This window comes from Bombina bombina, chromosome 4, assembly GCF_027579735.1.
Source record: "Bombina bombina isolate aBomBom1 chromosome 4, aBomBom1.pri, whole genome shotgun sequence".
NCBI lineage: Eukaryota > Metazoa > Chordata > Amphibia > Anura > Bombinatoridae > Bombina > Bombina bombina.
The window spans coordinates 957,577,122-957,604,028 of record NC_069502.1 but is presented as its reverse complement, the minus strand read 5'-3'; the positions used below and the strand labels follow the sequence as shown (position 1 = coordinate 957,604,028).

Genomic DNA, 26,907 nt, shown 5'->3' with positions numbered 1-26,907 from the left:
ATCTCAGACCTCTGCAACTTTGCATGCTCAATCAGTGGAATGGATTATGCTGATTTATCTCCTCAGATAAATCTAGATCAAGAGACCAGAGACTCTCTTCTTTGGTGGTTGTCACAGGATCATCTGTCCCAGGTAATGTGTTTCCGCAGGCCAGAATGGGTTATAGTGACGACAGACACCAGCCTTCTGGGCTGGGGTGCAGTCTGGAATTCCCTGAAAGCACAGGGTTTGTGACTCGGGAGGAGGCTCTCCTACCGATAAATATTCTGGAATTAAGAGCGATATTCAATGCTCTCCAGGCATGGCCTCAGCTGGCTTCGGCCAGATTCATCAGGTTTGTCGGACAACATCACGACTGCGGCTTATATCAATCATCAGGGCGGAACAAAGAGTTCCTTAGCGATGATAGAGGTCTCAAGGATAATCCGATGGGCAGAGGCTCACTCTTGCCATCTGTCAGCGATCTATATCCCAGGTGTAGAGAACTGGGAGGCAGATTTTCTAAGTCATCAGACTTTTCATCCGGGGGAGTGGGAACTCCATCCGGAGGTGTTTGCTCAACTGGTTCAGCTATGGGGCACACCAGAATTGGATCTGATGGCGTCTCGTCAGAACGCCAGACTTCCTCGTTACGGTTCCAGGTCAAGGGATCCTCAGACTTTACTGATGCTCTTGCAGTACCCTGGTCGTTCAACCTGGCTTATGTGTTTCCACCTTTCCCTCTCCTTCCACGTCTGATTGCCAGAATCAAACAGGAGAGAGCATCCGTGATTTTGATAGCGCCTGCGTGGCCACGCAGGACTTGGTATGCAGACCTGGTGGACATGTCATCTCTTCCACCATGGCCTCTGCCACTGAGACAGGACCTTCTGATTCAAGGTCCATTCAAGCATCCAAATCTAATTTCTCTGCAACTGACTGCTTGGAGATTGAAAGCTTGATTCTATCAAGGCGGGGTTTCTGTGAGTCGGTCATAAATACCATGATTCAGGCTCGAAAGCCTGTTACCAGGAAAATCTATCATAAGATATGGCGTAAATATCATTTGTGGTGCGAATCCAAAGGCTTCTCCTGGAGTAAAATCAGGATTCCTAGGATTTTGTCTTTTCTCCAAGAGGAGTTGGAGAAAGGATTGTCAGCTTGTTCCCTAAAAGGACAGATATCGGCTTTGTCTATTTTGTTGCACAAGCGTCTGGCAGATGTTCCAGACGTTCGGGCTTTTTGTCAGGCTTTAGCTAGAAATAAACCTGTTGCTCCGCCATGGAGTCTAAATTTTGGTTCTTAGAGTTCTTCAGGGGGTTCAGTTTGAACCCATGCATTCCATAGATAAAAGTTTGGAAAGTTTTCTTCCTAGTTGCTATCTCTTCAGCTCGAAGAGTTGCTGAACTATCTGCATTACAATGGGACTCACCTTATCTTGTGTTCCATGCTGATAAGGTGGTTTTGCGTACCAAGCCTGGGCTCCTACCTAAGGTTGTTACGAACAGGAATATCAATCAGGAAATTGTTGTTCCTTCTTTGTATCCTAATCCTTCTTGTAAGAAGGAACGTCTGTTGCACAACTTGGACGTGGTTCGTGCTTTGAAATTTTATTTGCAGGCAACCAAAGATTTTCGTCAAACATCTTCTTTGTTTGTTTTCTATTCTGGAAAGCGTAGGGGTCAAAAGGCTACGGCTACCTCTCTTTCCTTTTGTCTGAAAAGCATCATCCGTTTGGCTTATGAGACTGCTGGACAGCAGCCTCCTGAAAGGATTACAGCTCATTCTACTAGAGCGGTAGTTTCCACATGGGCTTTTAAAAATGATGCTTCTGTTGAACAGATTTGTAAGGCTGCGACTTGGTCTTCGCTCCATACCTTTTCAAAATTTTACACATTTGATACTTTTGCTTCTTCGGAGGCTATTTTTGGGAGAAAGGTTTTGCAAGCAGTGGTGCCTTCCGTTTAGGTTCCTGTCTTGTCCCTCCCTTCATCCGTGTCCTAAAGCTTTGGTATTGGTATCCCACAAGTAAGGATGAATCCGTGGACTCGGTACATCATGCAAAAGAAAACAAAATTTATGCTTACCTGATAAATTTCTTTCTTTTGCGATGTACCGAGTCCACGGCCTGCCCTATTCAAGACAGATGGTATTTTTTCTTAAAAACTTCAGTCACCTCTGCACCTTATAGTTACTCCTTTTTCTTCCTTGGCCTTCGGTCGAATGACTGGGGGGTGGAGTTAAGGGGGGAGCTATATAGACAGCTCTGCTGTGGTGCTCTCTTTGCCATTTCCTGTTAGGATGGATAATATCCCACAAGTAAGGATGAATCCGTGGACTCGGTACATCGCTAAAGAAAGAAATTTATCAGGTAAGCATACATTTTGTTTTTCAGTTACTCTAAACAGGCCGCCGATCCTTTGCCCGCATCTCCAACTGTATTTTGCATATCAATGACGAATCCGGCGTCCTTCAATCGTTGCGTGTCCCAGCAAGAAAACTTTATTGAAATAATGTTAAATAGTTTCAAATATCTCATAACTAAAAATTCAAAGAGTAGCGTCACCCATACCATTCAGATGTGGAGAAGCAGATTATCTGTATTTATTGCTCTGGAAGAATTTTACTATGGTGAATATATCGCATTATAGAATTGTACATAAATATTCAAGCAATGTGGGAGTCATACTTAGGGCAGAGTGACTAAGGACAATGAAAAAGATAAATAGACTCATAGCTAAAGCAAAATAACCTAATACATTATGAAACTTTAAAGATGATTGGCTATCATGGTGTCTTGATAGTTTTGTTGTTGTTTTCTCCAACATAGGTGTGTCCGGTCCACGGCGTCATCCTTACTTGTGGGATATTCTCTTCCCCAACAGGAAATGGCAAAGAGCCCAGCAAAGCTGGTCACATGATCCCTCCTAGGCTCCGCCTACCCCAGTCATTCTCTTTGCCGTTGTACAGGCAACATCTCCACGGAGATGGCTTAGAGTTTTTTAGTGTTTAACTGTAGTTTTTCATTATTCAATCAAGAGTTTGTTATTTTCAAATAGTGCTGGTACGTACTATTTACTCAGAAACAGAAAAGAGATGAAGAATTCTGTTTGTATGAGGAAAATGATTTTAGCAACCGTAACTAAAATCCATGGCTGTTCCACACAGGACTGTTGAGAGCAATTAACTTCAGTTGGGGGAACAGTTTGCAGTCTCTTGCTGCTTGAGGTATGACACATTCTAACAAGACGATGTAATGCTGGAAGCTGTCATTTTCCCTATGGGATCCGGTAAGCCATGTTTATTACGATTGTAAATAAGGGCTTCACAAGGGCTTATTTAAACTGTAGACTTTTTCTGGGCTAAATCGATTGATTATTAACACATATTTAGCCTTGAGGAATCATTTTATCTGGGTATTTTGATATAATAATATCGGCAGGCACTGTTTTAGACACCTTATTCTTTAGGGGCTTTCCCCAAGCATAGGCAGAGTCTCATTTTCGCGCCGGTGTTGCGCACTTGTTTTTGAGAGGCATGGCATGCAGTCGCATGTGAGAGGAGCTCTGATACTTAGAAAAGACTTCTGAAGGCGTCATTTGGTATCGTATTCCCCTTTGGGTTTGGTTGGGTCTCAGCAAAGCAGATACCAGGGACTGTAAAGGGGTTTAAAGCTCAAAACGGCTCCGGTTCCGTTATTTTAAGGGTTAAAGCTTCCAAAATTGGTGTGCAATATTTTCAAGGCTTTAAGACGCTGTGGTGAAAATTTGGTGAATTTTGAACAATTCCTTCATGTTTTTTCGCAATTGCAGTAATAAAGTGTGTTCAGTTTAAAATTTAAAGTGACAGTAACGGTTTTATTTTAAAACGTTTTTTGTACTTTCTGATCAAGTTTATGCCTGTTTATCATGTCTGAACTACCAGATAGACTGTGTTCTGAATGTGGGGAAGCCAGAATTCCTATTCATTTAAATAAATGTGATTTATGTGATAATGACAATGATGCCCAAGATGATTCCTCAAGTGAGGGGAGTAAGCATGGTACTGCATCATTCCCTCCTTCGTCTACACGAGTCTTGCCCACTCAGGAGGCCCCTAGTACATCTAGCGCGCCAATACTCCTTACTATGCAACAATTAACGGCTGTAATGGATAATTCTGTCAAAAACATTTTAGCCAAAATGAACCCTTGTCAGCGTAAGCGTGGCTGCTCTGTTTTAGTTACTGAAGAGCATGACGACGCTGATATTAATATCTCTGAAGGGCCCCTAACCCAATCTGAGGGGGCCAGGGAGGTTTTGTCTGAGGGAGAAATTACTGATTTAGGGAACATTTCTCAGCAGGCTGAATCTGATATGATTACATTTAAATTTAAATTGGAACATCTCCGCATTTTGCTTAAGGAGGTATTATCCACTCTGGATGATTGTGAAAATTTAGTCATCCCAGAGAAACTATGTAAAATGGACAAGTTCCTAGAGGTGCCGGGGCTCCCAGAAGCTTTTCCTATACCCAAGCGGGTGGCGGACATTGTTAATAAAGAATGGGAAAGGCCCGGTATTCCTTTCGTCCCTCCCCCCATATTTAAAAAATTGTTTCCTATGGTCGACCCCAGAAAGGACTTATGGCAGTCAGTCCCCAAGGTCGAGGGAGCGGTTTCTACTTTAAACAAACGCACCACTATTCCAATAGAGGATAGTTGTGCTTTCAAAGATCCTATGGATAAAAAATTAGAAGGTTTGCTTAAAAAGATGTTTGTTCAGCAGGGTTACCTTCTACAACCCATTTCATGCATTGTCCCTGTCACTACTGCCGCATATTTCTGGTTTGATGAACTGCTTAAGGTGCTCGATAGTGACTCTCCTCCTTATGAGGAGATTATGGACAGAATCAATGCTCTCAAATTGGCTAATTCTTTCACTCTAGACGCCTCTTTGCAACTGGCTAAGTTAGCGGCTAAGAACTCTGGGTTTGCTATTGTGGCGCGCAGAGCGCTTTGGTTGAAATCTTGGTCGGCTGATGCGTCTTCCAAGAACAAGCTCCTAAACATTCCTTTCAAGGGGAAAACGTTGTTTGGTCCTGACTTGAAAGAGATTATCTCTGATATCACTGGGGGTAAGGGCCACGCCCTTCCTCAGGATCGGCCTTTCAAGGCAAAAAATAGACCTAATTTTCGTCCCTTTCGTAAAAACGGACCAGCCCAAGGTGCTACGTCCTCTAAGCAAGAGGGTAATACTTCTCAGGCCAAGCCAGCTTGGAGACCAATGCAAGGCTGGAACAAGGGAAAGCAGGCCAAGAAACCTGCCACTGCTACCAAGACAGCATGAAATATTGGCCCCCGATCCGGGACCGGATCTGGTGGGGGGCAGACTCTCTCTCTTCGCTCAGGCTTGGGCAAGAGATGTTCTGGATCCTTGGGCGCTAGAAATAGTCTCCCAGGGTTATCTTCTGGAATTCAAGGGACTTCCCCCAAGGGGGAGGTTCCACAGGTCGCAGTTGTCTTCAGACCACATAAAAAGACAGGCGTTCCTACATTGTGTAGAAGACCTGTTAAAAATGGGAGTGATTCATCCTGTTCCATTAAGAGAACAAGGGATGGGGTTCTACTCCAATCTGTTCATAGTTCCCAAAAAAGAGGGAACGTTCAGACCAATCCTAGATCTCAAGATCTTAAACAAATTTCTCAAGGTCCCATCGTTCAAGATGGAAACCATTCGAACTATCCTTCCTTCCATCCAGGAAGGTCAATTCATGACCACGGTGGATTTAAAGGATGCGTATCTACATATTCCTATCCACAAGGAACATCATCGGTTCCTAAGGTTTGCATTCCTGGACAAACATTACCAGTTCGTGGCGCTTCCTTTCGGATTAGCCACTGCTCCAAGGATTTTCACAAAGGTACTAGGGTCCCTTCTAGCGGTGCTAAGACCAAGGGGCATTGCAGTAGTACCTTACCTGGACGACATTCTGATTCAAGCGTCGTCCCTTCCTCAAGCAAAGGCTCACACGGACATTGTCCTGGCCTTTCTCAGATCTCACGGCTGGAAAGTGAACGTGGAAAAGAGTTCTCTATCCCCGTCAACAAGGGTTCCCTTCTTGGGAACAATTATAGACTCCTTAGAAATGAGGATCTTTCTAACAGAGGCCAGAAAAACAAAGCTTCTGGACTCTTGTCGGATACTTCATTCCGTTCCTCTTCCTTCCATAGCTCAGTGCATGGAAGTGATCGGTTTGATGGTGGCGGCGATGGACATAGTTCCTTTTGCGCGCATTCATCTAAGACCATTACAACTGTGCATGCTCAGTCAGTGGAATGGGGACTATACAGACTTGTCTCCGAAGATACAAGTAAATCAGAGGACCAGAGACTCACTCCGTTGGTGGCTGTCCCTGGACAATCTGTCTCAAGGGATGATGTTCCACAGACCAGAGTGGGTCATTGTCACGACCGACGCCAGTCTGATAGGCTGGGGCGCGGTCTGGGGATCCCTGAAAGCTCAGGGTCTTTGGTCTCGGGAAGAATCTCTTCTACGATAAATATTCTGGAACTGAGAGCGATATTCAATGCTCTCCAGGCCTGGCCCCAGCTTGCGAGGACCAGGTTCATACGGTTTCAATCAGACAACATGACGACTGTTGCGTACATCAACCATCAGGGGGGAACAAGAAGTTCCCTAGCGATGGAAGAAGTAACCAAAATTATTCTTTGGGCGGAGTCTCACTCCTGCCACCTGTCTGCTATCCACATCCCAGGAGTGGAAAATTGGGAAGCGGATTTTCTGAGTCGGCAGACATTGCATCCGGGGGAGTGGGAACTCCATCCGGAAATCTTTGCCCAAGTCACTCACCTGTGGGGCATTCCAGACATGGATCTGATGGCCTCTCGTCAGAACTTCAAAGTTCCTTGCTACGGGGCCAGATCCAGGGATCCCAAGGCGGCTCTAGTGGATGCACTAGTAGCACCTTGGACCTTCAAACTAGCTTATGTGTTCCCGCCATTTCCTCTCATCCCCAGGCTGATAGCCAGGATCAAGCAGGAGAGGGCGTCGGTGATCTTGATAGCTCCTGCGTGGCCACGCAGGACTTGGTATGCAGATCTGGTGAATATGTCATCGGCTCCACCTTGGAAGCTACCTTTGAGACGAGACCTTCTGGTTCAGGGTCCGTTCGAACATCCGAATCTGGTTTCACTCCAGCTGACTGCTTGGAGATTGAACGCTTGATTTTATCGAAGCGAGGATTCTCAGATTCTGTTATCGATACTCTTGTTCAGGCCAGAAAGCCTGTGACTAGAAAGATTTACCACAAAATTTGGAAAAAATATATCTGTTGGTGTGAATCTAAAGGATTCCCTTGGGACAAGGTTAAGATTCCTAGGATTCTATCCTTCCTTCAAGAAGGATTGGACAAAGGATTATCTGCTAGTTCCCTGAAGGGACAGATTTCTGCCTTGTCGGTATTACTTCACAAAAAGCTGGCAGCTGTGCCAGATGTTCAAGCCTTTGTTCAGGCTCTGGTTAGAATCAAGCCTGTTTACAAACCTTTGACTCCTCCTTGGAGTCTCAATTTAGTTCTTTCAGTTCTTCAGGGGGTTCCGTTTGAACCCTTACATTCCGTTGATATTAAGTTATTATCTTGGAAAGTTTTGTTTTTAGTTGCGATTTCTTCTGCTAGAAGAGTCTCAGAATTATCTGCTCTGCAGTGTTCTCCTCCTTATCTGGTGTTCCATGCAGATAAGGTGGTTTTACGTACTAAACCTGGTTTTCTTCCAAAAGTTGTTTCTAACAAAAACATTAACCAGGAGATTATCGTACCTTCTCTGTGTCCAAAGCCAGTTTCAAAGAAGGAACGTTTGTTGCACAATTTGGATGTTGTTCGCGCTCTAAAATTCTATTTAGATGCTACAAAGGATTTTAGACAAACATCTTCCCTGTTTGTTGTTTATTCAGGTAAAAGGAGAGGTCAAAAAGCAACTTCTACCTCTCTCTCTTTTTGGATTAAAAGCATCATCAGATTGGCTTACGAGACTGCCGGACGGCAGCCTCCCGAAAGAATCACAGCTCATTCCACTAGGGCTGTGGCTTCCACATGGGCCTTCAAGAACGAGGCTTCTGTTGATCAGATATGTAGGGCAGCGACTTGGTCTTCACTGCACACTTTTACCAAATTTTACAAGTTTGATACTTTTGCTTCTTCTGAGGCTATTTTTGGGAGAAAGGTTTTGCAAGCCGTGGTGCCTTCCATTTAGGTGACCTGATTTGCTCCCTCCCTTCATCCGTGTCCTAAAGCTTTGGTATTGGTTCCCACAAGTAAGGATGACGCCGTGGACCGGACACACCTATGTTGGAGAAAACAGAATTTATGTTTACCTGATAAATTTCTTTCTCCAACGGTGTGTCCGGTCCACGGCCCGCCCTGGTTTTTTTAATCAGGTCTGATATTTTATTTTCTTTAACTACAGTCACCACGGTACCATATGGTTTCTCCTATGCAAATATTCCTCCTTAACGTCGGTCGAATGACTGGGGTAGGCGGAGCCTAGGAGGGATCATGTGACCAGCTTTGCTGGGCTCTTTGCCATTTCCTGTTGGGGAAGAGAATATCCCACAAGTAAGGATGACGCCGTGGACCGGACACACCGTTGGAGAAAGAAATTTATCAGGTAAACATAAATTCTGTTTTTTAAATGAAGATTTACATAGAAAAGGTTTATTTTGTAGGTTTTTTTATTAGCAATATATCGAGTTGCTTTCATCCTATTTATTGCTTTATTGTCGAAGCTCACGTTGATTCATATGAAGGAAGAGAAAGAAAAACAATAGTGAAATCCATTAAGACCATTACATCACACCCAAATGGAATAGTACTCACACTTTAAAGATCTATATCTAAGCTCTTTGAGGATATGCAGGCAGGTTTATAGCCCCACATCTCTTAAGATACAAAAATTGGTGGAAGATACTTAGTCACTGATTACGTAATGAGCACCTGATCGTCTTCACTCCGAGTGAGATATACAAAAATATATCTGAATATCATTTAGGAATAAAAACAAACACAGATAACATAGGGTAAAAGCAAATGATTGCACAGTGAGTGCTGTAATGGTAGAGGACTCACCTTGCAATTATTTGCTTTTATCCTGAGTATAGTGGTTCAAATCTAAGGTAGTCTGTTAGATTTTAGAATTTTTTTTTTATTCTCATTTTTATATTTCTTTCATGTAATTAGCAAGAGTCCATGAGCTAGTGACGTATGGGATATACATTCCTACCAGGAGGGGCAAAGTTTCCCAAACCTCAAAATGCCTATAAATACACCCCTCACCACACCCACAATTCAGTTTTACAAACTTTGCCTCCGATGGAGGTGGTGAAGTAAGTTTGTGCTAGATTCTACGTTGATATGCGCTCCGCAGCAAGTTGGAGCCCGGTTTTCCTCTCAGCGTGCAGTGAATGTCAGAGGGATGTGAGGAGAGTATTGCCTATTTGAATGCAGTGATCTCCTTCTATGGGGTCTATTTCATAGGTTCTCTGTTATCGGTTGTAGAGATTCATCTCTTACCTCCCTTTTCAGATCGACGATATACTCTTATATATACCATTACCTCTGCTGATTCTCGTTTCAGTACTGGTTTGGCTTTCTACAAACATGTAGATGAGTGTCCTGGGGTAAGTAAATCTTATTTTCTGTGACACTCTAAGCTATGGTTGGGCACTTTGTTTATAAAGTTCTAAATATATGTATTCAAACATTTATTTGCCTTGACTCAGAATGTTCAACTTTCCTTATTTTCAGACAGTCAGTTTCATATTTGGGATAATGCATTTGATTTAATCATTTTTTCTTACCTTCAAAAATTTGACTCTTCCCTGTGGGCTGTTAGGCTCGCGGGGGCTGAAAATGCTTCATTTTATTGCGTCATTCTTGGCGCGGACTTTTTTGGCGCAAAAAATTCGTTTCCGGCGTCATACGTGTCGCCGGAAGTTGCGTCATTTTTTGACGTTATTTTGCGCCAAAAATGTCGGCGTTCCGGATGTGGCGTCATTTTGGCGCTAAAAAGCATTTAGGCGCCAAATAATGTGGGCGTCTTATTGGCGCGAAAAAATATGGGCGTCGCTTTTGTCTCCACATTATTTAAGTCTCATTTTTCATTGCTTCTGGTTGCTAGAAGCTTGTTCTTTGGCATTTTTTCCCATTCCTGAAACTGTCATTTAAGGAATTTGATCAATTTTGCTTTATATATATGTTGTTTTTTCTCTTACATATTGCAAGATGTCTCACGTTGCATCTGAGTCAGAAGATACTACAGGAAAATCGCTGTCTAGTGCTGGATCTACCAAAGCTAAGTGTATCTGCTGTAAACTTTTGGTAGCTATTCCTCCAGCTGTTGTTTGTATTGATTGTCATGACAATCTTGTTAAAGCAGATAATATTTCCTTTAGTAAAGTACCATTGCCTGTTGCAGTTCCTTCAACATCTAAGGTGCAGAATGTTCCTGATAATATAAGAGATTTTGTTTCTGAATCCATAAAGAAGGCTATGTCTGTTATTTCTCCTTCTAGTAAACGTAAAAAATCTTTTAAAACTTCTCTCCCTACAGATGAATTTTTAAATGAACATCATCATTCTGATTCTGATGACTCTTCTGGTTCAGAGGATTCTGTCTCAGAGGTTGATGCTGATAAATCTTCATTTCTCCAACATAGGTGTGTCCGGTCCACGGCGTCATCCTTACTTGTGGGATATTCTCTTCCCCAACAGGAAATGGCAAAGAGCCCAGCAAAGCTGGTCACATGATCCCTCCTAGGCTCCGCCTACCCCAGTCATTCTCTTTGCCGTTGTACAGGCAACATCTCCACGGAGATGGCTTAGAGTTTTTTAGTGTTTAACTGTAGTTTTTATTATTCAATCAAGAGTTTGTTATTTTGAAATAGTGCTGGTATGTACTATTTACTCAGAAACAGAAAAGAGATGAAGATTTCTGTTTGTATGAGGAAAATGATTTTAGCAACCGTCACTAAAATCCATGGCTGTTCCACACAGGACTGTTGAGAGCAATTAACTTCAGTTGGGGGAACAGTGAGCAGTCTCTTGCTGCTTGAGGTATGACACATTCTAACAAGACGATGTAATGCTGGAAGCTGTCATTTTCCCTCTGGGATCCGGTAAGCCATGTTTATTACGATTGTAAATAAGGGCTTCAAAAAGGGCTTATTAAGACTGTAGACTTTTTTTGGGCTAAATCGATTGATTATTAACACATATTTAGCCTTGAGGAATCATTTTATCTGGGTATTTTGATATAATAATATCGGCAGGCACTGTTTTAGACACCTTATTCTTTAGGGGCTTTCCCAAAGCATAGGCAGAGCCTCATTTTCGCGCCGGTGTTGCGCACTTGTTTTTGAGAGGCATGGCATGCAGTCGCATGTGAGAGGAGCTCTGATACTTAGAAAAGACTTTCTGAAGGCGTCATTTGGTATCGTATTCCCCTTGGGGCTTGGTTGGGTCTCAGCAAAGCAGATACCAGGGACTGTAAAGGGGTTAAAGTTCAAAACGGCTCCGGTTCCGTTATTTTAAGGGTTAAAGCTTCCAAATTTGGTGTGCAATACTTTTAAGGCTTTAAGACACTGTGGTGAAAATTTGGTAAATTTTGAACAATTCCTTCATGTTTTTTCGCATTTGCAGTAATAAAGTGTGTTCAGTTTAAAATTTAAAGTGACAGTAACGGTTTTATTTTAAAACGTTTTTTGTACTTGTTATCAAGTTTATGCCTGTTTAACATGTCTGAACTACCAGATAGACTGTGTTCTGAATGTGGGGAAGCCAGAATTCCTATTCATTTAAATAAATGTGATTTATGTGACAATGACAATGATGCCCAAGATGATTCCTCAAGTGAGGGGAGTAAGCATGGTACTGCATCATTCCCTCCTTCGTCTACACGAGTCTTGCCCACTCAGGAGGCCCCTAGTACATCTAGCGCGCCAATACTCCTTACTATGCAACAATTAACGGCTGTAATGGATAATTCTGTCAAAAACATTTTAGCCAAAATGAACACTTATCAGCGTAAGCGCGACTGCTCTGTTTTAGATACTGAAGAGCATGACGACGCTGATATTAATATTTCTGATGGGGCCAGGGAGGTTTTGTCTGAGGGAGAAATTACTGATTCAGGGAACATTTCTCAACAAGCTGAACCTGATGTGATTGCATTTAAATTTAAGTTGGAACATCTCCGCATTCTGCTTAAGGAGGTATTATCCACTCTGGATGATTGTGACAAGTTGGTCATCCCAGAGAAACTATGTAAAATGGACAAGTTCCTAGAGGTGCCGGGGCTCCCAGAAGCTTTTCCTATACCCAAGCGGGTGGCGGACATTGTTAATAAAGAATGGGAAAGGCCCGGTATTCCTTTCGTCCCTCCCCCCATATTTAAAAAATTGTTTCCTATGGTCGACCCCAGAAAGGACTTATGGCAGACAGTCCCCAAGGTCGAGGGAGCGGTTTCCACTTTAAACAAACGCACCACTATACCCATAGAGGATAGTTGTGCTTTCAAAGATCCTATGGATAAAAAATTAGAAGGTTTGCTTATAAAGATGTTTGTTCAGCAGGGTTACCTTCTACAACCAATTTCATGCATTGTCCCTGTCGCTACAGCCGCATGTTTCTGGTTCGATGAGCTGATAAAGGCGGTCGACAGTGATTCTCCTCCTTATGAGGAGATTAAGGACAGAATCAATGCTCTCAAATTGGCTAATTCTTTCACCCTAGACGCCACTTTGCAATTGGCTAGGTTAGCGGCTAAGAATTCTGGGTTTGCTATTGTGGCGCGCAGAGCGCTTTGGTTGAAATCTTGGTCGGCTGATGCGTCTTCCAAGAACAAGCTACTTAACATTCCTTTCAAGGGGAAAACGCTGTTTGGCCCTGACTTGAAAGAGATTATCTCGGATATCACTGGGGGTAAGGGCCACGCCCTTCCTCAGGATCGGCCTTTCAAGGCAAAAAATAAACCTAATTTTCGTCCCTTTCGTAGAAACGGACCAGCCCAAAGTGCTACGTCCTCTAAGCAAGAGGGTAATACTTCTCAAGCCAAGCCAGCTTGGAGACCAATGCAAGGCTGGAACAAGGGAAAGCAGGCCAAGAAACCTGCCACTGCTACCAAGACAGCATGAAATGTTGGCCCCCGATCCGGGACCGGATCTGGTGGGGGGCAGACTCTCTCTCTTCGCTCAGGCTTGGGCAAGAGATGTTCTGGATCCTTGGGCGCTAGAAATAGTCTCCCAAGGTTATCTTCTGGAATTCAAGGGACTTCCCCCAAGGGGGAGGTTCCACAGGTCTCAGTTGTCTTCAGACCACATAAAAAGACAGGCATTCTTACATTGTGTAGAAGACCTGTTAAAAATGGGAGTGATTCATCCCGTTCCATTAAGAGAACAAGGGATGGGGTTCTACTCCAATCTGTTTATAGTTCCCAAAAAAGAGGGAACGTTCAGACCAATCTTAGATCTCAAGATCTTAAACAAGTTTCTCAAGGTTCCATCGTTCAAGATGGAAACCATTCGAACTATTCTTCCTTCCATCCAGGAAGGTCAATTCATGACCACGGTGGATTTAAAGGATGCGTATCTACATATTCCTATCCACAAGGAACATCATCGGTTCCTGAGGTTCGCATTCCTGGACAAACATTACCAGTTCGTGGCGCTTCCTTTCGGATTAGCCACTGCTCCAAGGATTTTCACAAAGGTACTAGGGTCCCTTCTAGCTGTGCTAAGACCAAGGGGCATTGCTGTAGTACCTTACTTGGACGACATTCTGATTCAAGCGTCGTCCCTTCCTCAAGCAAAGGCTCACACGGACATTGTCCTGGCCTTTCTCAGATCTCACGGATGGAAAGTGAACGTGGAAAAGAGTTCTCTATCTCCGTCAACAAGGGTTCCCTTCTTGGGAACAATAATAGACTCCTTAGAAATGAGGATTTTTCTGACAGAGGCCAGAAAAACAAAACTTCTAGACTCTTGTCGGATACTCCATTTCGTTCCTCTTCCTTCCATAGCTCAGTGCATGGAAGTGATCGGGTTGATGGTAGCGGCAATGGACATAGTTCCTTTTGCACGCATTCATCTAAGACCATTACAACTGTGCATGCTCAGTCAGTGGAATGGGGACTATACAGACTTGTCTCCGAAGATACAAGTAAATCAGAGGACCAGAGACTCACTCCGTTGGTGGCTGTCCCTGGACAACCTGTCACGAGGGATGACATTCCGCAGACCAGAGTGGGTCATTGTCACGACCGACGCCAGTCTGATGGGCTGGGGCGCGGTCTGGGGATCCCTGAAAGCTCAGGGTCTTTGGTCTCGGGAAGAATCTCTTCTACCGATAAATATTCTGGAACTGAGAGCGATATTCAATGCTCTCAAGGCTTGGCCTCAGCTAGCGAGGGCCAAGTTCATACGGTTTCAATCAGACAACATGACAACTGTTGCGTACATCAACCATCAGGGGGGAACAAGGAGTTCCCTGGCGATGGAAGAAGTGACCAAAATCATTCTATGGGCGGAGTCTCACTCCTGCCACCTGTCTGCTATCCACATCCCAGGAGTGGAAAATTGGGAAGCGGATTTTCTGAGTCGTCAGACATTGCATCCGGGGGAGTGGGAACTCCATCCGGAAATCTTTGCCCAAGTCACTCAGCTGTGGGGCATTCCAGACATGGATCTGATGGCCTCTCGTCAGAACTTCAAAGTTCCTTGCTACGGGTCCAGATCCAGGGATCCCAAGGCGGCTCTAGTGGATGCACTAGTAGCACCTTGGACCTTCAAACTAGCTTATGTGTTCCCGCCGTTTCCTCTCATCCCCAGGCTGGTAGCCAGGATCAATCAGGAGAGGGCGTCGGTGATCTTGATAGCTCCTGCGTGGCCACGCAGGACTTGGTACGCAGATCTGGTGAATATGTCATCGGCTCCTCCTTGGAAGCTACCTTTGAGACGAGACCTTCTTGTTCAGGGTCCGTTCGAACATCCGAATCTGGTTTCACTCCAGCTGACTGCTTGGAGATTGAACGCTTGATCTTATCAAAGCGAGGATTCTCAGATTCTGTTATCGATACTCTTGTTCAGGCCAGAAAGCCTGTAACTAGAAAGATTTACCACAAAATTTGGAAAAAATATATCTGTTGGTGTGAATCTAAAGGATTCCCTTGGGACAAGGTTAAGATTCCTAAGATTCTATCCTTCCTTCAAGAAGGATTGGAAAAAGGATTATCTGCAAGTTCCCTGAAGGGACAGATTTCTGCCTTGTCTGTGTTACTTCACAAAAAGCTGGCCGCTGTGCAAGATGTTCAAGCCTTTGTTCAGGCTCTGGTTAGAATTAAGCCTGTTTACAAACCTTTGACTCCTCCTTGGAGTCTCAATTTAGTTCTTTCAGTTCTTCAGGGGGTTCCGTTTGAACCCTTGCATTCCGTTGATATTAAGTTGTTATCTTGGAAAGTTTTGTTTTTAGTTGCAATTTCTTCTGCTAGAAGAGTTTCAGAATTATCTGCTCTGCAGTGTTCTCCTCCTTATCTGGTGTTCCATGCAGATAAGGTGGTTTTACGTACTAAACCTGGTTTTCTTCCAAAAGTTGTTTCTAACAAAAACATTAACCAGGAGATTATCGTACCTTCTCTGTGTCCGAAACCAGTTTCAAAGAAGGAACGTTTGTTGCACAATTTGGATGTTGTTCGCGCTCTAAAATTCTATTTAGATGCTACAAAGGATTTTAGACAAACATCTTCCTTGTTTGTTGTTTATTCTGGTAAAAGGAGAGGTCAAAAAGCAACTTCTACCTCTCTCTCTTTTTGGATTAAAAGCATCATCAGATTGGCTTACGAGACTGCCGGACGGCAGCCTCCCGAAAGAATCACAGCTCATTCCACTAGGGCTGTGGCTTCCACATGGGCCTTCAAGAACGAGGCTTCTGTTGATCAGATATGTAGGGCAGCGACTTGGTCTTCACTGCACACTTTTACCAAATTTTACAAGTTTGATACTTTTGCTTCTTCTGAGGCTATTTTTGGGAGAAAGGTTTTGCAAGCCGTGGTGCCTTCCATTTAGGTGACCTGATTTGCTCCCTCCCTTCATCCGTGTCCTAAAGCTTTGGTATTGGTTCCCACAAGTAAGGATGACGCCGTGGACCGGACACACCTATGTTGGAGAAAACAGAATTTATGTTTACCTGATAAATTACTTTCTCCAACGGTGTGTCCGGTCCACGGCCCGCCCTGGTTTTTTTAATCAGGTCTGATAATTTATTTTCTTTAACTACAGTCACCACGGTACCATATGGTTTCTCCTATGCAAATATTCCTCCTTAACGTCGGTCGAATGACTGGGGTAGGCGGAGCCTAGGAGGGATCATGTGACCAGCTTTGCTGGGCTCTTTGCCATTTCCTGTTGGGGAAGAGAATATCCCACAAGTAAGGATGACGCCGTGGACCGGACACACCGTTGGAGAAAGTAATTTATCAGGTAAACATAAATTCTGTTATTTATTTAAAATGGAATTTATTCGTTCTTTACTTAAAGAAGTACTAATTGCTTTAGAAATAGAGGATTCTGGTCCTCTTGATACTAATTCTAAACGTTTGGATAAGGTATTTAAAGCTCCTGTGGTTATTCCAGAAGTTTTTTCCTGTTCCTAATGCTATTTCTGCAGTAATTTCCAAAGAATGGGATAAATTGGGTAATTCATTTACTCCTTCTAAACGTTTTAAGCGATTATATCCTGTGCCGTCTGACAGATTAGAATTTTGGGACAAAATCCCTAAAGTTGATGGGGCTATTTCTACCCTTGCTAAACGTACTACTATTCCTACGTCAGATGGTACTTCGTTTAAGGATCCTTTAGATAGGAAAATTTAATCCTTTCTAAGAAAAGCTTATCTGTGTTCAGGTAATCTTCTTAGACCTGCTATATCTTTGGCTGATGTTGCTGCAGCTTCAACTTTCTGGTTGGAAACTTTAGCGCAACAAGTAACACATCATGATTCTCATGATATTATTATTCTTCTACAGCATGCTAATAATTTTATCTGTGATGCCATTTTTGATATTATCAGAGTTGATGTCAGGTTTATGTCTCTAGCTATTTTAGCTAGAAGAGCTTTATGGCTTAAAACTTGGAATGCTGATATGGCTTCTAAATCAACTTTACTTTCCATTTCTTTCCAGGGTAACAAATTATTTGGTTCTCAGTTGGATTCCATTATTTCAACTGTTACTGGTGGGAAAGGAACTTTTTTACCACAGGATAAAAAATCTAAAGGTAAAAGCAGGGCTAATAATCGTTTTCGTTCCTTTCGTTTCAACAAAGAACAAAAGCCTGATCCTTCATCCTCAGGAGCAGTTTCAGTTTGGAAACCATCTCCAGTCTGGAATAAATCCAAGCCAGCTAGAAAGGCAAAGCCTGCTTCTAAGTCCACATGAAGGTGCGGCCCTCATTCCAGCTCAGCTGGTAGGGGGCAGGTTACGTTTTTTCAAGGAAATTTGGATCAATTCTGTTCACAATCTTTGGATTCAGAGCATTGTTTCAGAAGGGTACAGAATTGGTTTCAAGATAAGACCTCCTGCAAAGAGATTTTTTCTTTCCCGTGTCCCAGTAAATCCAGTAAAAGCTCAAGCATTTCTGAAATGTGTTTCAGATCTAGAGTTGACTGGAGTAATTATGCCAGTTCCAGTTCCGGAACAGGGGATGGGGTTTTATTAAAATCTCTTCATTGTACCAAAGAAGGAGAATTCCTTCAGACCAGTTCTGGATCTAAAAATATTGAATCATTATGTAAGAATACCAACGTTCAAGATGGTAACTGTAAGGACTATCTTGCCTTTTGTTCAGCAAGGGAATTATATGTCCACAATAGATTTACAGGATGCATATCTGCATATTCCGATTCATCCAGATCATTATCAGTTCCTGAGATTCTCTTTTCTGGACAAGCATTACCAGTTTGTGGCTCTGCCGTTTGGCCTAGCTACAGCTCCAAGAATTTTTACAAAGGTTCTCGGTGCCCTTCTGTCTGTAATCAGAGAACAGGGTATTGTGGTATTTCCTTATTTGGACGATATCTTGGTACTTGCTCAGTCTTTAGATTTAGCAGAATCTCATACAAATCGACTTGTGTTGTTTCTTCAAGATCATGGTTGGAGGATCAATTTACCAAAAAGTTCTTTGATTCCTCAGAAAAGGGTAACCTTTCTGGGTTTCCAGATGGATTCAGTGTCCATGACTCTGTCTTTAACGGACAAGAGACGTCTAAAATTGATTGCAGCTTGTCGAAACCTTCAGTCACAATCATTCCCTTCGGTAGCCTTATGCATGGAAATTCTAGGTCTTATGACTGCTGCATCGGACGCGATCCCCTTTGCTCGTTTTCACATGCGACCTCTTCAGCTCTGTATGCTGAAGCAATGGTGCAAGGATTACACGAAGATATCTCAATTAATATCTTTAAAACCGATTGTTCGACACTCTCTAACATGGTGGACAGATCACCATTGTTTAATTCAGGGGGCTTCTTTTGTGCTTCCGACCTGGACTGTAATTTCAACAGATGCAAGTCTCACAGGTTGGGGAGCTGTGTGGGGATCTCTGACGGCACAAGGAGTTTGGGAATCTCAGGGGGTGAGATTACCGATCAATATTTTGGAACTCCGTGCAATTTTCAGAGCTCTTCAGTTTTGGCCTCTTCTGAAGAGAGAATCGTTCATTTGTTTTCAGACAGACAATGTCACAACTGTGGCATACATCAATCATCAAGGAGGGACTCACAGTCCTCTGGCTATGAAAGAAGTATCTTGAATTTTGGTTTGGGCGGAATCCAGCTCCTGTCTAATCTCTGCGGTTCATATCCCAGGTATAGACAATTGGGAAGCGGATTATCTCAGTCGCCAAACGTTGCATCCGGGCGAATGGTCTCTTCACCCAGAGGTATTTCTTCAGATTGTTCAAATGTGGGAACTTCCAGAAATAGATCTGATGGCGTCCCATCTAAACAAGAAACTTCCCAGGTATCTGTCCAGATCCCGGGATCCTCAGGCGGAGGCAGTGGATGCATTATCACTTCCTTGGAAGTATCATCCTGCCTATATCTTTCCGCCTCTAGTTCTTCTTCCAAGAGTAATCTCCAAGATTCTGAAGGAATGCTCGTTTGTTCTGCTGGTAGCTCCGGCATGGCCTCACAGGTTTTGGTATGCGGATCTTGTCCGGATGGCCTCTTGCCAACCGTGGACTCTTCCGTTAAGACCAGACCTTCTGTCACAAGGTCCTTTTTTCCATCAGGATCTGAAATCCTTAAATTTAAAGTTATGGAGATTGAACGCTTGATTCTTGGTCAAAGAGGTTTCTCTGACTCTGTGATTAATACTATGTTACAGGCTCGTAAATCTGTATCTCGAGAGATATATTATAGAGTCTGGAAGACTTATATTTCTTGGTGTCTTTCTCATCATTTTTCTTGGCATTCTTTTAGAATACCGAGAATTTTACAGTTTCTTCAGGATGGTTTAGATAAGGGTTTGTCCGCAAGTTCTTTGAAAGGACAAATCTCTGCTCTTTCTGTTCTTTTTCACAGAAAGATTGCTATTCTTCCTGATATTCATTATTTTGTACAAGCTTTGGTTCGTATAAAACCTGTTATTAAGTCAATTTCTCCTCCTTGGAGTTTGAATTTGGTTCTGGGAGCTCTTCAAGCTCCTCCGTTTGAACCTATGCATTCATTGGACATTAAATTACTTTCTTGGAAAGTTTTGTTCCTTTTGGCCATCTCTTCTGCCAGAAGAGTTTCTGAATTATCTGCTCTTTCTTGTGAGTCTCCTTTTCTGATTTTTCATCAGGATAAGGCGGTGTTGCGAACTTCTTTTGAATTTTTACCTAAAGTTGTGAATCCCAACAACATTAGTAGAGAAATTGTGGTTCCTTCATTATGTCCTAATCCTAAGAATTCTAAGGAGAAATCGTTGCATTCTTTGGATGTTGTTAGAGCTTTGAAATATTATGTTGAAGCTACGAAATCTTTCCGTAAGACTTCTAGTTTATTTGTTATCTTTTCCGGTTCTAGAAAAGGCCAGAAAGCTTCTGCCATTTCTTTGGCATCTTGGTTGAAATCTTTAATTCATCTTGCCTATGTTGAGTCGGGTAAAACTCCGCCTCAAAGAATTACAGCTCATTCTACTAGGTCAGTTTCTACTTCCTGGGCGTTTAGGAATGAAGCTTCGGTTGACCAGATTTGCAAAGCAGCAACTTGGTCCTCTTTGCATACTTTTACTAAATTCTACCATTTTGATGTATTTTCTTCTTCTGAAGCAGTTTTTGGTAGAAAAGTACTTCAGGCAGCGGTTTCAGTTTGAATCTTCTGCTTATGTTTTTCGTTAAACTTTATTTTTGGGTGTGGATTATTTTCAGCAGGAATTGGCTGTCTTTATTTTATCCCTCCCTCTCTAGTGACTCTTGTGTGGAAAGATCCACATCTTGGGTAGTCATTATCCCATACATCACTAGCTCATGGACTCTTGCTAATTACATGAAAGAAAACATAATTTATGTAAGAATTTACCTGATAATTTTCATTTCTTTCATATTAGCAAGAGTCCATGAGGCCCGCCCTTTTTTTGTGGTGGTTATGATTTTTGTATAAAGCACAATTATTCCAATTCCTTATTTTATATGCTTTCGCACTTTTTTATCACCCCACTTCTTGGCTATTCGTTAAACTGAATTGTGGGTGTGGTGAGGGGTGTATTTATAGGCATTTTGAGGTTTGGGAAACTTTGCCCCTCCTGGTAGGAATGTATATCCCATACGTCACTAGCTCATGGACTCTTGCTAATATGAAAGAAATGAATTTATCAGGTAAGTTCTTACATAAATTATGTTTTTATCTGGTCTAAGCTGATCAAATGAATGTCTTATCACTTTTTTTTTTATTCCTAAATGAAATTCAGATATATTTTTGTATATCTCCCTCCGAGTGAAGACGAACAGGTGTTCATTACGTAATCAGTGATGATGACTATCTTCCACCAATTACATTTAAAAGGGCTGGAATCAATAAAATAATCCTTTAAACAGCTGCTTATACACCAGCGAAATGTACGTTGGATATTTCCTGGACTAATATGGACAATTGTATAATTTGGAAGGTCTTTGAGGCATTCCGTTGCAGTAACACTAGGCTGTATATTGAATGGTGTGTATATGTATATATGTGTGTGTGTATATATATATATATATATATATATATATATATATATATATATATATATATATATATATATATATATATATATATATATTTCATGTAATTGGCAAGAGTCCATGAGCTAGTGACGTATGGGATATACATTCCTACCAGGAGGGGCAAAGTTTCCCAAACCTCAAAATGCCTATAAATACACCCCTCACCACACCCACAATTCAGTTTTACAAACTTTGCCTCCCATGGAGGTGGTGAAGTAAGTTTGTGCTAGATTTCTACGTTGATATGCGCTTCGCAGCAGGCTGAAGCCTGGTTTTCCTCTGAGTGCAGTGAATGTCAGAGGGATGTGAAGAGAGTATTGCCTATTGAATACCATGGTCTTCCTCTAGGGGATCTATTTCATAGGTTCTCTGTTATCGGTCGTAGAAATTTCTTCTCCTACCTCCCTTTTCAGATCGACGATATACTCTTATATACCATTACCTCTATTGATTCTCGTTTCAGTACTGGTTTGGCTATCTACTATATGTAGATGAGTGTCTTGGGGTAAGTAAGTTTTATTTCTATTCATAACACTCTAAGCTATGGTTGGGCACTTTATATGTAAAGTTCTAAATATATGTGTTAAACTTATATTTGCCATAATTCAGGATAATCAGTATTCCTTCTTTCAGACTGCCGGTTTAATTTTTTTGGGAAAATGCATATGAATTATATTTTTTCTTACCTTAAAATTTTAAATTTTCAATTGACTTTTTTTCTAAATTGCGGGCTGTTAGGCTCGCGGGTGCTGAAAATGCTTCAACTTATTGCGTCATTCTTGGCGCAAAAATTTTGTCATTTCAGTTTTCACGTGATTGCGTCATTTTTGACGTATGTGTGTTGCGGACGTTTTTGTTGCCAAAAAATATGGGCGTCATTCTTGGCGCCAAAAAATGTGGGTGTTATACTTGGCGCCAAAAATGTGGTCGTCATACTTGGCGCCAGTTTTTTTCACATTATTTCAGTCTCACTTTTTAGTTGCTTCTGGTTTCTAGAGGCTTGTTTTGTTTTGCATTCTTTCCCATTCCTGAAACCGCCATTTAAGGAATTTGATCATTTTGCTTTATATGTTGTTTTTTCTATTACATATTGCAAGATGTCACTACCTGACCCTGGATCAGAATCTACTTATGGAAAGACGCTGCCTGATGTCGGTTCTACCAAAGCTAAGTGCATTTGTTGTAAACTTTTGGTAACTGTTCCTCCGGCTGTAGTTTGTGTTAGTTGTCATGATAAACTATCTAACGCAGATGTTGTTGTTCCTTCAACATCTAATGTTCAGGATGTTCCTGTTAATGTAAAATAATTTGTTTCTAATTCTATTCGGAAGGCTCTGTCTGTTATTCCTCCTTCTAGTAAACGTAAGAGGTCTTTTAAAACTTCTCATATTTCAGATGAATTTTTAAATGACCGCCATCATTCTGACTTATCTATTTCTGAAGAGGATCTATCTGGTTCAGAAGATTCTGCCTCAGATATTGACACTGATAAATCTTCATATTTGTTTAAGATGGAGTTTATTCGTTCTTTACTTAAAGAAGTGTTGATTGCATTAGATATGGAGGAGTCTAGTCCTCTTGATATTAAAACTAATAAGCGTTTAAATTCAGTTTTTAAACCTCATGTAGTTATTCCAGAAGTTTTTCCAATTCCTGATGCTATTTCAGAAGTAATTTCTAGGGAATGGAATAGTCTGGGTACTTCATTTACTCCTTGTCCAAGGTTTAAGAAATTGTACCCTTTGCCATCTGATAGATTAGAGTTTTGGGAGAAAATCCCCAAAGTTGGTGGGGCTATCTCTACTCTTGCTAAACGTACTACTATTCCTACGGCAGATAGTACTTCTTTTAAGGATCCTTTAGATAGGAAACTTGAATCCTTTCTAAGGAAGGCTTATTTATTTTTAGGTAATCTTCTCAGGCCTGCTATTTCTTTGGCTGATGTTGCTGCAGCTTCTACCTTCTGGTTGGAGGCTTTAGCGCAACAAGTGTCAGACCATAATGCTTATAGCATTGTTAAACTTCTTCAACATGCTAATAACTTTTGTTTGTGATGCCATTTTTGATATCATTAGAATTGATGTCAGGTATATGTCTTTAGCTATTTTAGCTAGAAGAGCTTTATGGCTTAAGTCTTGGAATGCAGATATGACTTCTAAGTCAACGTTGCTTTCTCTTTCTTTCCAAGGTAATAAATTATTTTGTTCTCCGTTGGATTCAATAATTTCAACTGTTACTGGGGGGAAGGGAGTTTTTTTGCCTCAGGACAAAAAGTCTAAAGGTAAATATAGGGCTGCTAATCGTTTTCGTTCATTTCGTCAGAATAAGGAACAAAAACCTGACCCTTCCTCTAAAGGAACTATTTCCGTTTGGAAATCTTCTCCAGTCTGGAATAAATCCAAGCCTTTTATAAAACCAGCTCCCAAATCCGCATGAAGGTGCGGCCATCATTCCAGCACAGCTGTTAGTGGGCAGGTTACGATTTTTCAAAGATGTTTGGATCAATTCGATTCAAAGTCTTTGGATTTAGAACATTGTTTCACAAGGGTACAGAATAGGTTTCAAGGTAAGACCGCCTGTGAGAAGATTTTTTTCTCACGCATTCCAGAAAACCCAGTAAAGGCTCAGGCGTTTCTGAAATGTGTTTCAGACCTAGAGTCGGCTGGGGTAATTGTGCCAGTTCCAGTTCTGGAACGGGGTCTGGGGTTTTACTCAAATCTGTTCATTGTACCAAAGAAGGAGAATTCCTTCAGACCAGTTCTGGATCTAAAAATATTGAATCGTTGTGTAAGGATACCAACATTCAAAATGGTGACTATAAGGACTATTCTGCCTTTTGTTCAGCAAGGGCATTATATGTCTACAATAGACTTACAGGATGCATATCTTCATATTCCAATCCATCCAGATCACTATCAGTTTCTGAGATTCTCTTTTCTAGACAAGCATTACCAGTTTGTTGCTCTTCCATTTGGCCTAGCAACAGCTCCAATTATCTTTTCAAAGGTTCTCGGTGCCCTTCTCTCTGTAATCAGAGAACAGGCTATTGCGGTATTTCCTTATTTGGACGATATCTTGGTACTCGCTCAGTCTTTACATTCTGCAGAATCTCATACGAATTAACTTGTGTTGTTTCTTCAAAGACATGGTTGGAGGATCAATTTACCAAAGAGTTCCTTGATGCCTCAGACAAAGGTAACCTTTTTGGGTTTCCAAATAGATTGTGTCCATGACTTTGTCTCTAACAGAAAAGAGACGTCTGAAATTGGTTTCAGCTTGTCGAAACCTTCAGTCTCAATCATTCCCTTCGGTAGCTTTGTGCATGGAAATTCTAGGTCTCATGACTGCTGCATCGGACGCGATCCCTTTTGCTCGTTTTCACATGAGACCTCTTCAGCTTTGTATGCTGAACCAATGGTGCAGGGATTATACAAAGCTATCACAATTAATATCCTTAAATCCCAATGTTCGATCTTCTCTGACTTGGTGGTTGGATCACCATCGTTTAATTCAAGGGGCCTCTTTTGTTCATCCAACCTGGACTGTGATCTCAACAGATGCGAGTCTTTCAGGTTGGGGAGCTGTATGGGGATCTCTGACAGCGCAGGGGGTTTGGGAATCTCAGGAGGCGAGATTACCAATCAACATTTTGGAACTCCGTGCGGTTTTCAGAGCTCTTCAGTTCTGGCCTCTTCTGAAGAGAGAATCGTTTATTTGTTTTCAGGCAGACAATGTCACAACCGTGGCGTATGTCAATCATCAAGGAGGGACTCACAGTCCTCAGGCTATGAAAGAAGTATCTCGGATTCTTGTATGGGCGGAATCCAGCTCCTGTCTGATTTCTGCGGTTCACATCCCAGGTATAGACAATTGGGAAGCGGATTATCTTGGTCGCCAGACGTTACATCCGGGCGAATGGTCTCTTCACCCAGAGGTATTTCTTCAGATTGTTCAAATCTGGGGACTTCCAGAAGTAGATCTGATGGCTTCTCATCTAAACAAGAAACTTCCCAGGTATCTGTCCAGATCCAGGGATCTTCAGGCGGAAGCGGTGGACGCGTTGTCACTTCCTTGGAATTATCAACCTGCCTATATCTTTCCGCCTCTAGTTCTTCTTCCAAAAGTGATTTCCAAAATCCTAATGGAGCGTTCGTTTGTACTGCTGGTGGCTCCAGCATGGCCACACAGGTTTTGGTATGCGGATCTCGTTCGGGTGGCCAGTTGCCAACCTTGGACACTTCCGTTAAGGCCAGACCTTCTATCTCAAGGCCCATTTTTCCATCAGGATCTCAAATCATTAAATTTGAAGGTATGGAGATTGAAAGCTTAATACTTAGTCATAGAGGTTTCTCTGATTCAGTGATTAATACTATGTTACAGGCTCGTAAATATGTGTCTAGAAAGATTTATTACCGAGTTTGGAAGACTTACATTTCTTGGTGTTCTTCTCATAAATTCTCTTGGCATTCTTTTAGAATTCCTAGAATTATACAGTTTCTTCAGGACGGTTTGGATTAGGGTTTGTCTGCAAGTTCCTTGAAAGGACAAATCTCTGCTCTTTCTGTACTTTTTCACAGAAAGATTGCTAATCATCCTGATATTCATTGTTTTGTACAGCCTTTGGTTCGTATTAAGCCTGTCATTAAGTCAATTTCTCCTCCTTGGAGTCTTAATTTGGTTCTGAGGGCTTTACAAGCTCCTCCGTTTGAATCTATGCATTCTCTGGATATTAAATTACTTTCTTGTAAAGTTTTATTCTTTTTGGCCATCTCTTCTGCTAGAAGAGTTTCCGAGTTATCTGCTCTTTCTTGTGAATCTCCTTTTCTGATTTTTCATCAGGATAAGGCGGTGTTGCGGACTTCATTTAATTTTTTACCTAAAGTTGTGAATTCTAACAACATTAGTTGAGAAATTGTTGTCCCTTCTTTGTGTCCTAATCCTAAGAATTCTCTGGAGAGATCTTTACATTCTTTGGATGTAGTAAGAGCTTTGAAATATTATGTTGAAGCTACTAAAGATTTCAGAAAGACTTCTAGTCTATTTGTTATCTTTTCTGGTTCTAGGAAAGGTCAGAAGGCTTCTGCCATTTCTTTGGCGTCTTGGTTAAAGTCTTTGATTCATCATGCTTATGTGGAGTCGGGTAAATCCCCGCCTCAAAGGATTACGGCTCATTCTACTAGGTCAGTTTCTACTTCCTGGGCTTTTAAGAATGAATCTTCTGTTGATCAGATTTGCAAAGCAGCAACTTGGTCTTCTTTGCATACTTTTACTAAATTCTACCATTTTGATGTTTTTTCTTCTTCTGAAGCAGTTTTTGGTAGAAAAGTACTTCAGGCAGCTGTTTCAGTTTGATTCTTCTGCTTATAATTTCAGTTTTTTTCATTATAAGATTAAAACTTTTTGATTTGGGTTGTGGATTATTTTTTCAGCGGAATTGGCTGTCTTTATTTTATCCTTCCCTCTCTAGTGACTCTTTCGTGGAAGTTCCACATCTTGGGTATCTGCTATCCCATATGTCACTAGCTCATGGACTCTTGCCAATTACATGAAAGAAAACATAATTTATGTAAGAACTTACCTGATAAATTAATTTCTTTCATATTGGCAAGAGTCCATGAGGCCCACCCTTTTTGTGGT

At 41.8% G+C, this 26,907-nt stretch overlaps 1 protein-coding gene across 1 annotated transcript in view; it reads left to right on the top strand.

Moving 5' to 3' along the window:
* TMEM87B (transmembrane protein 87B) overlaps positions 1–26,907 on the top strand; it is a 287,374-nt gene that overhangs the window by 117,581 nt on the left and 142,886 nt on the right. The gene's annotated exons all lie outside the window — the stretch shown is intronic.